Genomic DNA, 16621 nt, shown 5'->3' with positions numbered 1-16621 from the left:
CAGATGCTATCCATATACAAATGTATGTCAAAAGAGAGTGGATGGATGCACATATACTATTTCCATACTTATGTGCCATTATGCCCAGGTTCTGCTGGGGGAGAGGCCTCTGTGAAGCAATGCCAGAGCTGCCCCGTGCTGGCCCCAGCCCGCCCCAGCCAGCTCCAATGGCCCCACTGCAGGGCACGGCCGGGCCCCACAGCCGAGATGGTGGCACTTAGGGGACAACCTGGGGAGGAGAGGATGGAAATTGATGGACAGAAAGAGGAGGAGAAGGGACAAAAAGAGAGAGAAGCAACAGAGGAACACCACAATCGGAGCAGCAAGAGTTGAGCCACAGCACCAGAGTGTATGGAGGACCCACGCCAGGGCAAGTTTATAAGCCCTGAAGGAGCTGTGTCCTGTGGGGAGCCCACGCTGGAGCACTGGAAAAGTGTGAGGAGGAAGGAGCAGCAGAGAAACCACTACTAACTGATCTTAACCCTCTCCCACATGCCATCCACACTGCGCTGTGCCAGGAAGGAGTAGTGGAATCTGGAGTGAAGGAGACTGTGAAAGTGGTAGGAAAAGTGTTGTTTTAATGTTTACATGTATATATATATTTTTTTTCTCAATACCTGAATATATTAATTTGCAATAAATTAAATTAATTTTCCCCAAGTTGAGTCTGTTTTGTCTGTGACAGTAATTGACAAGTAATTTGCATGTTTTTATCTTGACCCGCAAACTTCTTCATTCCCTTTTTCCTGGTTTTCTCCCCTCTACATCCTCCACCCTGCTGAGGAGGCAGGGTGGCAGGAGGGAGGGGGCATCTGGGTGAGAGTATGACTGTCAGCCAAGTTTAACCCACCACAGGATGCTTGTACTCATCATAGTTTGTGAACATAAATATGTGCATGCATAAACAAACACAGGTTTTCAAATTCTGTCTTTTGTTGACTAGATGATCTTAGAGGTCTTTTCCTCAACCTAAATGATTCTATCATTTTCTCAACAATTGAGTGTAACCACATTCTCAGTGAGAATGATAATTTCTGGTAATACAGAACATTTTTCCTTACTAAAATGAGCAGTTTCTTAGAACTTGAATCTGAACAATTTTCTGTAAGGAGTTGTTACCTCAAAAGGTATATATATATATTTTTTCTTTCAGCTCGCAATTTCAGCTAAGCATTTCAAAATATCTTTAACTTTGAATACCTTAAGCAGTCTAATTGACTGTGATGGGTTTTATTTCAGACACTAAAGCATACCATAAACTATGGAACATGTTGTTGTCATTACCATATATGAGCTAAAATTGCTTTCATCGAGTATTTTTATCTGTATAAGTATTCTTATGCCAGTTAACCTATTATGCAAAGCAGCCTAATTATGTCATCTGTAAATCATAAAAAATTGTCTTCATGCATACAGAATGTCTGCCCACATGAAACTGATAACAGGACTTATAGTTTGATATACATTGCTAAATATTAATGTTACTTATAAGCACTGTTTCATATATTGTTTTTTCTTCACAAAATGGTGATGGTGGTATTGATTTGTCTATTTTCTCTTTCTGACATATTGTAAAAAAACACTTTTTTGAGCGTCTGCATATATCCTAAATTAAAGTGAACTTTAAGTGTGTTACTTTGAAGTCTGTTTGTAACTGGCATTACAAAAATGAAATAAATTATTACAGTTTTTAGTATAAAATAAGTAACTTCTCAAATGTTCCTCTCTGTTTATGTCATGGACCATACCAATAGGCCATTATACACATCTTCTGTAATTTAGACATTCTGACTTAACAAACTCAGGGCTTAGAAATACACGTTTTTACTTTTTGTTGTTTGTTTCTTTTTGTGTCTAATCTCTCTCTTAATTAATGTAGGAAAACAAAGGAAACTAAGCTGCTTTACTTGTGCCTATCAAATGAGTAGTTTAATGTCCTCACACGGTGTATACTAGAGATTTCAAAATAAAAGCATGTGATAAACAGAGATTTTAATTAGCAAACTATAAATGGGAAATATTACATTTGTGAGACTCATATTATGAACTGCAGTAGAATATATTTTTTTCCAACTGCAGTGGTACAGATAAACATTAAACACTTGGTTCTGCCCATATATTACAATACCACCGTCACAATTTTGTGTGGTTTAGAAGTACCATATAATACAAATAAGGATATTAGAGAAAACTATCCATGCAACACAGTAAATGTTAATGTATTTGAAAGGACAAAAATGTATTTGAAAGGACAAAATACACTACAATTTAGGCAATATACTTTGAATTGTAAAGGGATATTCTCAAGTAGAATTCATTGCATATTAATTCTTTATGATGTAATGAGAAAAATGCAAGGGACTAAAATTTAAATAGTTTGAGAGGACAAAGTGATGTGCTCTTTAGAATTAGTTCTGATTGCCTTGACAGGAATTTGTTTCTAGTTGTTCCTTGTTAAAAGAACTGAATAGGAATGCATGTGTGAGGAATGTGATTTAAATTATAAGTGGTCTTAGTTTATAAAGTATATAGGACCTATCTACAGGAATAATTTCACATATGTTTTGGGAGTTTAAATCTGTCTTGGTGTGTTTGGGCTACTGCTTATGTCAAGATATGTATCCAAGGTACAGAAAACAGGTTTTATGACAAGTTCAAGTTTGTAGAGAGTTTTAATCCCAACTGGAACTAAATATGCAGTCATTATTATTATTTTTTTCCTCATGAAATATGAAAGGAGTAATACACCAATATTTCATTAAAAAGATTTAGTATTAAACGTGTTTCAAGAAGAAATCCAAGTGATAATTTAAAGATTGAAAAATAACATTGAAACATTGAAAAATAAATTCAAACCCTGGTGCTAAAAAAAAGTGCCTGGCAGGTTTGCCAGTGAAACTGTTATTTGAGACAAGAGTTGTCCAGAATCCTAGCTTTTCACGGGCCATATATAAGTGTTTGGGAAGTGTTATGTTTACAGCATTATAAATTTAAAACTAATTAATTTTTGTCAAGATTCAGACTAAAATGCCTACTTGGAGGTGGGAATGCAGCATGTAAAGTCAGTTGGTAATTTTTAAACTCATTTCTTTTAAAACTCTTTAAGACAGTTTGCCCCTAAAAAAAAGAAAGAAAATACTTAGCTAGTATTGAAAATGGAAGACTTTTACTTTAGGCATGCAATTTTATTTGTTTATTCATTTTATTTTTTGTTTTTAAGAAATAATCATTAAATTCTCAGCTATACAAAAGCTAGACAAAAAAGTGAATTGTATGGATCATAATCTCATGCTAATCCAGTCCAACATGGAACAGCATGACAATGATAGGGATATTAGATAAAATTCTAATAGACTTATCCTGGGATTATGCTGACAGGGCAGAGATTGTGTTGCAAATAGATTATATTCTGAGACTTCTGGTTGAACTGGCAGGGAAAAAATGTTTGTAAATAAGTGCTTTTCTATCTCAGTGAAACTTGAGGAAGAACACTTCAATTTGTAAAGACTTAAATATTTCAGATAAAGGCAAGAAATAGGTATATTAAGAACATTACAAGAAATAAGAGTTTTGTAAAATAACATACCAGTATTTTCATAGTAAATGTTATATACATCAAGAAAAAAAGACATTCAAGAAGACTCCGGAAGCTATGGAACTCTTAGTTTCTCTGTCCCAGGAAAGGTTATGGCGAAGATTGTCCTGGGTGCTGTTGAAAGGCAGTTAAAGAACAAAGCTACAATCAGACATAGTCAACGTGGGTTCATCAAGGCTAAGTCCTGTCTTAGTAATTTGATCTCCTTCTACAATAAGGTCACTTGGTGGATAAAGGGAAGGCTGTGGACCATCCCTCACAGCATCCTTCTAGATAAATGGTCCAACTGGGAGATAAACAGGTTCACTACTCGTTGATGGACTGGCTCAACAGTAGAGCTCAAAGAGTCCTAGTGAATGGGGCTACATCTGACAGGCAGCCGGTCACTAGTGGTGTTCCCCAGGGCTCAATTCTGTGTCCAGTCCTGTTCAATATTTTTATCAACGATCTGGATGCAGGAGTGGAGTGCATCCTCAGCAAGTTTGCTGATGATCCTAAACTGGGAGGTGCTGTTGACTCTCTGGAGGGATGAGACCTTGAAGAGGGTTCTACATAGATTGGAGCACTGGGCGATTACCGATGGCATGAAGTTCCACAAAGGAAAATGCCAGGTTCTGCACCTAGGATGGAGTAGCACCGGCCACACGCACAGACTGGGAGACAAGTGTCTGGAGAACAGCTCTCCACAAAGTGATCTGGGGGTGCTGGTAGACAGCAGGCTCAACATGAGCCAGCAGTGTGCCCTGGTAACCAGGAGGGCAAACTGCATTTTGGAATGCATTAAACACAGCATAGCTAGCTGGCCAAAAGGGATGATTCTCCCGCTATATTTAACATTGGTGCAACCTCACCTTGAATATTGTGTGCAGTTCTGGGCTCCACATTATAGAAAGGATGTTAAAATCCTTGAAAGCATCCAAAGGAGGGCAACAAAACTGGTAAAAAGGCTGGAAGGCATGTCCTGTCAGGAGAGGCTGAGCGTTGTCCAGTCTGGAGAAAAGAAAGTTGAGAGGTGACCTCATTGCTCTCTGCGACTCCCTGAAGAGGGGAAGTGGAGAGTGAGGTGCCGGTCTCTGCTCCCTGGTCATCTATGACAGGCCACGTGGGAACAAAGCTGTTCCAGGAGAGGTTCAGACTGGACATTAGGAAACATTTCTTTACCATGCATGAGGAGGTTGGTCAAAAAATGGAACTGTCTTCCTAGCGAGGTGGTTGATGCCCCATGCCTGTCAGTGTTCAACAGGCGTTTGGACAATGCCCTCAATAACATGCTTTAACTTATGGTTAGCCCTGAAGCGGTCAAGCAGTTGGACTTGATGATACTTTTGCATTGGGCTTCCATGGCGAGGTTTAGGTAGTGGAAGGGCTGCAGGTGTGGCCTCTGTGAGAAGAATCCAGAAGCCCATGTTAGATAAGAGCCAGTCCCAACTGCTTCCAAAAGGTTTCTGCTACTGGCCAAAGCTGAGCCAATGAGAGATTCTGGTTGCACCTCTGTGATAGCATATTTTAAAAAGTGACAAGAGCTGGGATTGACAAGTGATAAAATCTAGAGAGAAATAATCCCACAGACACCAAAGTCAGTGCAGGAGAAGGACAAGAGGTGTTCCAGGCACCAGAGCAGAAGTTCCCCTGCGGCCTGTGGAGAGGCCCCTGTTGGAGCAGACGATCCCCCTGCAGCCTGTGCGGAACTACAGTGGAGCAGAACTCCATGCTGCAGCCTGTGGAGGAGCCCATGGTGGAGCAGGTGGACCTGAAAGAGGAGCCCAGGCAGGAGTGGGTGGTCTGTTGGGAGCTGCTGCCTGTGGGGAACCCATGGTGGAGCAATTTGCTCAGGACTGATGGACCCCATGGTATGGACCTATGTTTGAGCAGTTCTTGAAGAACCGCAGTCTGTGGGAATCCGACAATGGATAAATTCAGGAAGGATTGCATCCTGTGGGACGGACCCCACATTGGAACAAGGGTGATGATGAAGGAGCAGCAGATTTCAAAATGTTATAGACTAACCATAACCCTCATTCCCTATTCCCCTGTGCCACTCAGAGAAAGGAGCCAGAAGACAGTTTCTGGGGGGAAGGTTTCTTTAGTTTGCCTTTAGTTTCTGCTCTAGTAAGTTATGAATCGTCATTCATTGCTGTGACTATTTTGCCCATAATGGTAAGTAGTGAGCAATCTCTGTGTCCTTATATCAACTCATAAGCCCATTTTTTTTTTCATCATATTTTCTGCCCCTGTTCTGCTGAAGAGGGGGAGTGAGAGAGTGGTGTGGTGGACCTTAACACCTTAGCCACCCATTGCTGTGAAATCACCATGGTAGGTCCCTTCCAACAGAACTATTATATTCCATTCCGTTCCATTCCATTCCATTCCATTCCATTCCATTCCATTCCATTCCATTCCATTCCATTCCATTCCATTCCATTCCATTCCATTTGATAAAATTATTTATTCCTCACATTACTTCACTAGGTAAACATCTCGTCTATATTGAAAGAAAGCCACTTGAACACTTCATTAGCACTCTCCCAGTCAACATCTAGAAGTAAAGTTTATTATCTGCACAATAAGCCAAAATCTACCTTTCTATGGAAAAGAATCTGTTCTTTCCAGAGCTTCTCTACTGCCATTGAACTGCTCATGTTCGATAAATAAATAAATAATATATATATACAGGCTTTTTTTTTTTTTAATCATCTTTGAAAACACATTCAGAAGACTTGTAAACTCAGTTTTAAATATTTTTTAAAATTTCAAGTTTTTTCCTTTCTCCTCCTTTCTGTAGTTTGCAGGACGTACAGTGACTGGTATGAAATGGAGAAGACAATTTTGCTCAGACGAAATTTTCAGAGATGCTGTAGCAATCTACAAAAATGAAAATTTTGTTACAGCTGAATTTGTAGTGCTCCATTTAATTTCAGTAGAAGTGAAACTTTAATTACCTACCAGAGCAAAATAGTTTATTCATTTGTAATTATCTAATCTCATTCTTTAAACAAAAACACCACCACCACCCAGATTATTTAAAGTATAGGTTAATTTAAGCCATAACATCACTTTGAAACAACGTGTTCTAACTGTTCAGAAACTATAAGCTAGAAAATGGCAAATGCAACACTGAGAGTTCATTGTAAGTGATACTTTTTAATTAAGAATTACTTTTCAAATTCAATCCAGTGTTGCAATGAATTTTTATTTTATTAATGTTTTATCTTTGGTGGATAGATTGTGTTTCTCTTGTTTCAATCCCCCAAATAAACAATCTAGCAAAGTTCATTATCAAGGATCAATATTTTTTGATGGGAAGCATTCTAGTTTAATTGTCAGGCATTAGCTGACAAATGCCAAGTAAACATCTGGGATACATCCTTAAAGGACATTAAAAGTGAATCACAGAAATTACTGAGTTAGCTTGGCCAGTCTGGTAAACCCAGATGTCACAATTCTGTGGAATACTCTAAGTAGACAGGACAGCTGAAGTCCATAAGCACCATAACTGCACAGCACTGGTTGTAAGCTAGCATAAGCCCTTCCACTGAACTACTCTGGGTGTCTATTGTGTAGACAGACACTACGCACTGGGATCTGCACGTGTGGTTATTTATTTAACAACCCACACAAAGGTCATTGACAGACCTTTTGAATCTTCAGTACAGCTCTGAAAATTTTATGGCAAATTGTTTATTAATTTGAGATTTATCTCTGTACATTATTGCTAAGAGTTTTCTATTCAGTGCAGAAAACACATACTAATATTTCTTTTCTCTGAGTTCACTATCAGCACTTTTAAACTTTTTGATGAACACAAACATTTTGGAAAGGTAAATTTATCTTCCTTGAATATTACTCAAAATCTATCAAAAATAGGTCATAATTTATGCACAATCTCTTCTTGAATTACAGCCATGTATGTATACAAAAAGAAGAAAACATAACAGATAAATAATGGTTTTCCCTGTCAGAGTATATAGCTTGCTAGTCTTTCAAACATTCTCTCAATTCCATTCTTTTTTTCTTTATTTCTTGTGAAATGTACAAAGGTCATAGTTTTCAAAAGTACATAAGGACATTTTTAAAATGGAGCTTGTATTCTAAAATAACTTAAAAGACATTTTTTCCAGTAACTCTTCATTAGAAAATGAAAACAAAATCAGGACAAATTTGCTTCAAAAGTTGCCTATGGTCTTAGGCTTGAAATCCCCATAAAACCTAATTTTCCAAAAGTGAAATATTCTCTGTGAAAATCTTTTCAGTTTAAAATTCCCAAGACTAGATACCCACAATCATGAGTTAGTACAAACTTCCATCATTCAATAATAGTTTGAGACAATGTCACCCTGTATTCAGGAACATAATTATTTTTCAATAACTTAATCATTTCAACTCATGTGTCAGGGTCTGAGTTTATTTTTTTTGTTAACTTCAATCTCAAATCTTCACAATGCCCTCATAATCAAAAGCATTTCCTACCATCAGTAGTCTTGCCTCACGGATATCTGCTGAAGAAATTGAAGAAACGTCATGAATTATTCACAGTGACCATCTATTTTGTTTGGTCCTGTTTGAGTTCCCCTAAATCATTGCACATAGGCAGCTCTGTGGTCTCAGGCTGCCATGTAAAATAGACACAAAAATGGAGTCTAAAGAATGATTTGATAAATAGGGGGAAAAAAAATCCCCCCTCCTGTAGTAATGAGCCTGTCATAAAAGCAGTATGGCTAATGGATTTCTAATGTAGGTGGAAGGTTTTAGTCAAATTGAGACAAAGGTGTGATTGACAAGAACGATTGTACCTTTTAGTGATATTCTTGGAACATCAGGGATATGATGGAAACTGTTATTTCAATAGTCCTGCCTTCTATTGTCTGCCTCTTTTCATTGTTCTCCAGTAAAGCCTACATTTATCTAGATGATTAATTTATATTTACTACTGTTTCAGTATTTTGTACATGTTTTGACAACCACAGAATGTCGCAGAAACTCATTGTGCAAAAAGGATGCTGAAGCTGAAGGACAAAGTAAAAGAGCAGCCATTAAATGTTGCAACTGCTGTTCAAATTCAGCAAGAGCAGAAGTGGCAAACGTCAGTATGGTGGCTTAAGAATAGTGCTCAGAGGTAATATGCATATACCCCAAAAATATTATTTTCTGCACAACTATTTATACAGATATTTACTCCTGTAAGGAGATAATGCCAATGGGATACCATATTGTGACATGATAACAGCGTCTCTGCTGCAACAAAAATGCTGGACAAAACCAAGGAGTTTATGTAGGATAAGCAAGTCTATTATTTAATAAGTGAGGGTTGAATATCTAGTCTGACAACCAAAACTACCAAAGGAATTGTTTAAATTAAACTCAGTATTAAATAAGAGCTAAGGTTACAAAATCAGATGTCCAAGAAAGACTCAACGTTCAATTACAGGAACTAAAAAAATATCCTCAGAATGAGATATTTCTAGCGGCTTTAAGGAAAGTTAGTAGCCAACTGATTTTAAAAGTATGTTCTACTTTATGTGAATATATGACGAGGCAGACAAATCCAAGAAAACATTTATGCCTCTTCCCAACCAAGCACAAGAGTCTAGGCATGGAGGCTGTGAAAAGGAAGCACACCTTGGCCACCTGATGGAATCCTGTCCTCAGAAGTTTTGTGGGTCAGAAAACCTTCCTTCTCTCTGGATTTTCATCACTATCACTCTGTACATAAACACTGTCTCTGGAGATTTAGAAAGCAGTGATTCCCAAATCTGTTTTCTTTGGAAGAACTGTGTAGCAATAGGGTATTTATGGGATGTTCTTATACACTGAGGATAAAACCAGTATATCAGAGTTTGAGAGACTGTACTGTAAAGAATAAGTTGTAATATATCTTAGAACCTTGGACTACTGGATCTAGTATAGTGTATGGATGACTGGAGATTTCCTATCTCAGCTGGAGACTACCGATATAAAAAATACCTAGGGAAGTTGCTTAGCAAAATGAATATATGACTCTTCATGTAATTCAACTGATTTCTTGAAGTGTGATGCTTTAATATCTCTGAATAAACTTGAGCTTCAAGGAAGATGTTGAAAGTATTTCCATTACAAGCTTATCAATTTGCTATCCTTAGCAAAAAAAGAAAAAGAAAAATGAACATAGTATAAGCTTAATACCAATCAAAAAAACTTTGCACTTAACATCAGCACAGACACACAGACACACTATAAACTGATATGATAATCCTATAATCCTTTTTTTTTTTTTTTTTTTTTTTTTTTACTATGAGGAAACTGGATTAATTTTAGAGATTTTAAAGCAAACTTAATAAAGTGCTGTGAGAACACCCATGTCTGTTTCAATACAGCTGAAAAACTTTTGAAGGCAAAGGTAAAACTAAGGTGTTTAAAGTTAAATATGGTTAAATGCTTTGCTGAACTCTGTTGAGGCTGGCAAGACTTTGCCCTTAGTGTTACTAGCAACAAAATGTCAGCATTTCGTTGACATTAAATGTGCTTCGGATCCCTGATGAAGATGTGCTTTTACCTTATCGTGAATGCTGAACACTGTAACCAGTCATGTTCTCATAGAATATATTCATCTAAAATTAAGCTGATACTTCTTTGTATCTCAGTTATGAAAGTTGAGTTTACCTAGGATTTTTTTATTAAGCCCAATTTAGTATCAGTCATGCCTGTGGTCTGTTTAACTTGCCTATTTTAAGCTTTTCTTATGTTCAAAAGACATCAGTGAATCATCAGTGAATCTCTAAACCTAAGAAGGTGCATGAAATATTCCTTTCTTACTCCAGGAAGATGAAATCTCATTCATGAGATGAAATGGTCATTTCTTGCTGGAAATTCCTAGAGGAAGCTTCATTGAAATGTTCAGTTCTCACAGGGTGACCTGTATTTTTGTACATTTTCTACAGTTTAGCAGTGTTTTTTTTTTTTTTTTTTTTGTTCTCACTGGAGTTTTTATTGGAGTTGAAAGCCCCATGTAACAGTAACCCAACTGTCATTACAGGAAGGAAACAGGCTGCCTGCTTTTCCCAAGCTCACCTAATTAGAGCTGGTCAGTCTTTCAAAGTTTCTGGGTTATAAGGATATCCTGTTGCTTGCTGAGATAAATTTAATAAGGTACTAAGTCATCCTTCTATGTTCCAGATATTTGTGGTAGATGTTATATGAAAGAAAGGTAAGTAAGTACAACTTTTCTCTGTGTTTGCCTGTTCTCCCAGGGCAGAATCCTTGGCATTGACCCACGATGACCTTTACTTCCTTATACACTTATCAGTGCTGCTTCCAAGTACCATTCTCAGTGCTCAGAGCCTTTAACCAGCTAAAATCATTTTGTGCAATACAGCTGCAATCATTGTGGGCTGGAACAGATAAGCACAGTACCCTAGAGACATTTTATCAAGTTAACAATGCACTAAGTGTGTGTTATCAATGAAATAATACAAGACATTCATATGTTTACTCATCAGTAATTCACTAATAAAATGCATTGAAACCTGCTAATTAAATAGCAAACTGCTAATTATAAAATGACAGCAGTTGAGCTACTGCAAGTAATTTTAAGACCATTTCCTATCTTAGAAAAATACTGACTCCATGAAGAATGAATAATCTCATTCTAGAAAACATTCTTTTTTGCAGTTTCTCTGGAGGAGTAGTGAATTTTAAAATATTAAAGACTACAACAACTATAAAGACTATAACATTGATGCCACAGATGGAAGCTCAAAATGACTATATCTGACAATCCAATAGAGTAAAGCAAGCATCAAAAAACTTGCAAAAAATATCAGATAATACTCGATTTGCCTCTGTAACTGGCAATTGATCCTGATTTATAGTTTCACAGAGTCACAGAATCAGAGTGGTTGTGGCTGGAATGGACCCCCAGTGGTCATCTGGTACAATCCACTGCTCAAGCAAGGCCATCTGCAGCTGCTTGCACAGAACCATGTCCAGATGGTTCTTGGATGTCTTCAAGCATGGAGACTCACCACCTCTCTGGGCAACCTGTATAAGTGCTCAGTTGCACACACAGTAAAGAAGTGATGTTTATGATGTTCAAACAGAACCTCCTGTGTGTCAGTTTGTGCCCATTGTCTCTTGTCCTGCCACTGGGAACCAATGGAAATAGCCTGGCTCTGTCTCTTCTCACACCTTCTCACATCAAGTATCTATATACATTAAAAAGATCCTCCCTGAGCCTTCTCTGTTCTGGGCTGAGAAGTCCCAGCTCTGCGTTTCCTCATAGCAGAGATGCTCCAATTCTTTTATCATCTTTGTGGCTCTTAATTGGATTCTCTCAACTAGCTCCATGTCTCTCTTGCACTGGGGAACCCAGAACTAAACACAGTACACCAGGTATGGCCTCATCAAAGCTGAGTAGAGGGGACCTCACAAACTCTTCCTGGTTTGTGAGGCAAGACTTCTCCTAATGCAGCCCAGGACACCATTAGCGTTCTTTGTCGCCAAGGCACATTGTTGTAACCCAAAAAAAAAAAAAAAAAAAAAAAGTAATTTGAACATATATTACAAAACCAATGTCCTCATGAACCTTGTTAGCATTTGGTATCTTTCTTTTGTTTTCTTTATTTTCTCTGTTAAAGAGAAAATTGAAAACAACAATAGCAACAAAATGAATGTGTCTATTTTTAATGAAGAGAGTTATGGGAGGGTAAAAAATAAGGTAGTTTGGAGGATTTGTTATGAAAATATAAAGCACAGAGTGTGGATACTTTCCTTCCAGGATCCTGAACCCTACAAGTAAGTATCCACAATTTTTCTTCTTTTTGAAAGGAAATATAAAAGTATAAAAAAGAAAGATGAATAGTGCATTAGCATGTAACTAATGTCATTTTAAAATTATCACTGTCAAATTATAGTGTCAAAAACTCAAATTTCACTTTATGTTCTATGTCCAAATTAATTCTTTCTTATACATGCAATGTGGCATGTATGTTCCTTAATTGTATGATGATATATTTTTATAATAACTTAACATCATTGCATGGATTTATACTAACAAGCTTTTGCTTTTCTTTTTCTCACCAATCCCTTCTCAAAGGTTTCAAGAGTAGCATTTCCTTAAAAAGAAAATCAAGAATATCCATACCGGAAATAGGGAAACTCAACAGTTCAAAGGGAAAAGGCTGGATGGAGAGAGGATTTGTGGAACAGCAACTAGGACAGTGATTGTGCAAAAGGGAGGGTAAGGGGAAGTGTTCATGGAGAGGTACAATTCACTGGAATGTTGAGAAAATCCCTTATGAAATCACCAGAGTTCTCACCAGATACGGGAACATTCAAACAGAGATGTAGCTTTCTCTCTCTCTCTCTCTCTCTCTATCTCTCTCTGAAATGATAATTTCAGAGTTTTATTCTACAAGGTCTGTGCAGTCATTTACCATGGCCATCAAGCATCTCTGACTAGTGATAGAAAGCCACAGTGTCCACAAAGTGAGACTAGACAGTCTAATTTTCATGTATAAGTTAATGAGCTGATAATTAGTCCTTGGTTCTTAAAGCAGAAAGTTTCCATTTCAGTTAAGCAGCAGCATTCAGAACCTGAACACTGAAGGGCTGCCAAGGTACGTATGTCCCAGTCAGGCCCAGGGAAACTCAAATGTACCAGTATTTTGCATGTGGGAGCACAACACAGCTACTTAAAAAACACATACTAGATGCAACAGAGCAATTTGTGTCTGTGCAACAGACAGACTGGGTTCTCCAGAAGATAGTGTTTGTTACTACTTGTACCATTGTTTAATGAGTATTAGAGTATTAAAGCCATGGGACAAATTCTTTTATTTTTTTTTCTCTTGCTTGCAGTACAGCAAATAATTTGTTATATTATATATGTATGCAACTGTATTAATCACATTTGAATACAGACATAACACAACTGTTGTTCCTGGCAATAAAATAACAGTTATGGAAACTAATAAAGGTGTGGTTTTATTTTGTTTGTTTTTTTTTTTTTGTTTGTTTGTTTGTTTGTTATGTACTAGAGAAGCACTGTAGAATATTCAATACCTAAAATTTCTCCAAAAATTCAAGAGATTTTTACAATACTAAAGAACACTGCAGACTATGTTGGCATGACTTGTGTGTCCATTAATTACTATATAGAAGAAAAAAAAAAACCTTGGGAATTAAGCATAAGTATTATTCCTTACTGATATATATTTTCAAACAAAGTAGAGGATTTTTCTTCAAAACAAAAAGAGACTGTGTTGAGTTTCAAAAAATGTATTTTATTACAGAAATGAAGCAAAATGAGGCACCTCACATGTAGCATGGCAGATAGATTCCATTTTTACAAAACAGTTGAGCATCAGTACTCCAGAAAAGCTAAATGTGGCACATGAGAAATTCTGTTAGACCACAGAGGAGAGCAGAGTGTCCAGTCTTGGATTTGACCCCCTTATATCTGGAGTTAATGCTTCCATTTCAAGGTTAGCTGATACCCTCTCTCTGTACTAAATACATTCTAGTCTGCCATGAACCCTGATGCATTTCCTCTTGCTGGAGTCAAGTCACACAACTCTGCTTCCACTCAGGGTCAATGATCTACAGCAGCAGCCCAAGCCTACCCAGGAAAATCCTATTGGACTGCTTTTTTGCCTGCAGTTCTTATTTTGTAATCTTTGAGCAAAAAGGAATCTCATGATGTCTTCTAACAGTAGTAAAAAAATATTTTTTTCACAATGACAAGCTTTTTTTTTTTTTAAATGAAGAAGACTGGTAAAACCTCTGCACCTCCTGCACATAGGGAGGAGATGCCTGGCATTAAATTTATGAGAAAAAATAGAAATTTAAGTATATAATTGAATTTTCAGATTCAGACATTCAAGGGTCTCAAATAAGATCAATATGACCTTATATATAAAATAATGACTGTAGAGGGTCATAGAAAGGAGTTTCATGGTCATAAAAAACAAATCTGGAATCTTAGGAGAATTTAAGTATAAATTATTGACACGATGAACATAAGAAGCCAGAACCCAAAAATTTACATTAAAAAAATAGTGAAATATTTAATGAAAAAGACAACCATAGGGGAATAGTGACTTTATCCAAACAATAGCAAAAAAAAAAAGTCTTGAAGGTGAGTGAATACCTCCCATTTGATGCAAAAACTATTTTCATTTTGTTGTCCATGCTTCTCTCCTGTTTGATGATATGTGCTAATAATCTATCGTTGCTAAGGGATGTTGCTAAGCAAGGCAAGGTGCAGAGCAGGTCAGCCACCTCTTCACTGACAACTTCTAGCATCAATTATTTTTGTGAACTACAGATTTCATTTTTCTAAATGTTCTGCATATTTCTTGAGATAAAAGAATATTTATCACTATAGTACAATTCAAACATGTAAAGACTGAAATCTTGTGGAATTATCTCTTTTTCATTAAAACCTAATTTCTATTCCTCAGCTTTGCTGTGCACTCACCTGAAGGTAACAACCATAGCCTGACCTAGTTTTGTTCAGTTCTGACCAAATTATATGAGAAATGTGGGTATTCTTGGCAAAGAAACATTTTTTTATGTTGACATGTGTTATTTGACCAATCATTATTTCATTTTATTTAAAGGAGGATAATTAATTTTAATCGGGAAAAGTAACAAAAAAGTATTACCTTTCAACAAAGCAGAAAATTAAGAGCCATTAAAAAGATGCAATAGGAAAATGTGTGTAGTTAAAGTAGCATTATATAGAAACACTAAATAGTTTTTTAAACTACAGTTATTCTAGAACTATTAATAAATATTTATTTGGAATTAAATACCAAATAAATATTTGAATCCATGTTCTAAAAGGAAGTTTTTATGCTATATTCTTGCCAATGTGTATCTCAGTTAACAGAGTAAGCCAATGTGTAACTGAAGCAGATTGGTAATGTTTCTAAACTCGCATATATTATAAGTATAAAGACTCATTCTTCTGTAAATTTTTAACAGTGGCTGGAATAATTTATGTTGCCAATTCCCATTTCATGATTGCAAGTCAAAAGGCTATAGGTTCACAAGGGAGGATAGGATATAGGATTTAGGTTCAAAAGGGAGGAAAAAAGCTCTAAAATTCTCACTGTATTTTTCCAACTGCTATGAGTCATTTGAAGCCTGATATGAAATGGTTAGGGTCACTGCACTATCAACAAAGTAGATTTGAGCTGTTGCCCCAAAAACCACTTCACTACACCATTATGTCACTTCACTACACTATTATGAGCGTTAGTATTCTATGAAAGGTATACACTTTTACACATTTAATGCATGCTGATCAACATCAAGTATTCAAATTTGTTTTTTTTTTTTCTTTCTTTTATTTATACATGTACATATATATATATATATATATATAAAGCCCCTAAGGTTTGTTTCTCTAAATCACAGTGTATCTGGCTTTTTCAAACTATTTTTAGTAATTTATGTTGTGACCTAAAAAAGAAATACCAGTTAGAGTCAAATTGAACTAAAGCTATCTTCAAAAAAAGCAGTGTGAGGCTTCCTCTGAAGAATAAAGAGAAACACTGGAAAAGAAATAACACATTTATTTCTGAATGGTTTAAATAAATGTCCAGAAATATTTGTCCAGAAAAATATTTATTTCCATTGGCTAAAATTAGGTAAAATGACTTGCAATGGACCATTATTTTGCTAAGCAGTACAGGCAAAGAGCTAGGTGCTTGCAGCTCGAAAGGCTTAGCAAACTTTTCTCTTGAAGACACCAAATGAGAAAATTCCCATCTCTCATGTTCTCGAGGCAGGATTTGTCAGCTGAATTTTCTGAAATACAGGAAACAAATTTATTTTGTTTCCTTTTTAACTCTCCATTCTTCCTTTTGAAACATACTCCTGAGAATTCTCTTAGTTCTACCACTGGTAAATTCATACTCATATTAGTATAAATGTTCCTCCCAATGGATAACAATACTAAGTTCTGATCAGGTATAACATATCATAAGAATCCTTAATGATATTGCATGAGCATTGAACAACTGAAATGCAGCATTTGTTACCAGT

The sequence above is a fragment of the Anser brachyrhynchus genome (assembly GCF_964034855.1).
Source record: "Anser brachyrhynchus genome assembly, chromosome: 1".
Taxonomy (NCBI): domain Eukaryota; kingdom Metazoa; phylum Chordata; class Aves; order Anseriformes; family Anatidae; genus Anser; species Anser brachyrhynchus.
The sequence above is the reverse complement of the archived record's forward strand: the minus strand, read 5'-3'. Positions refer to the sequence as shown.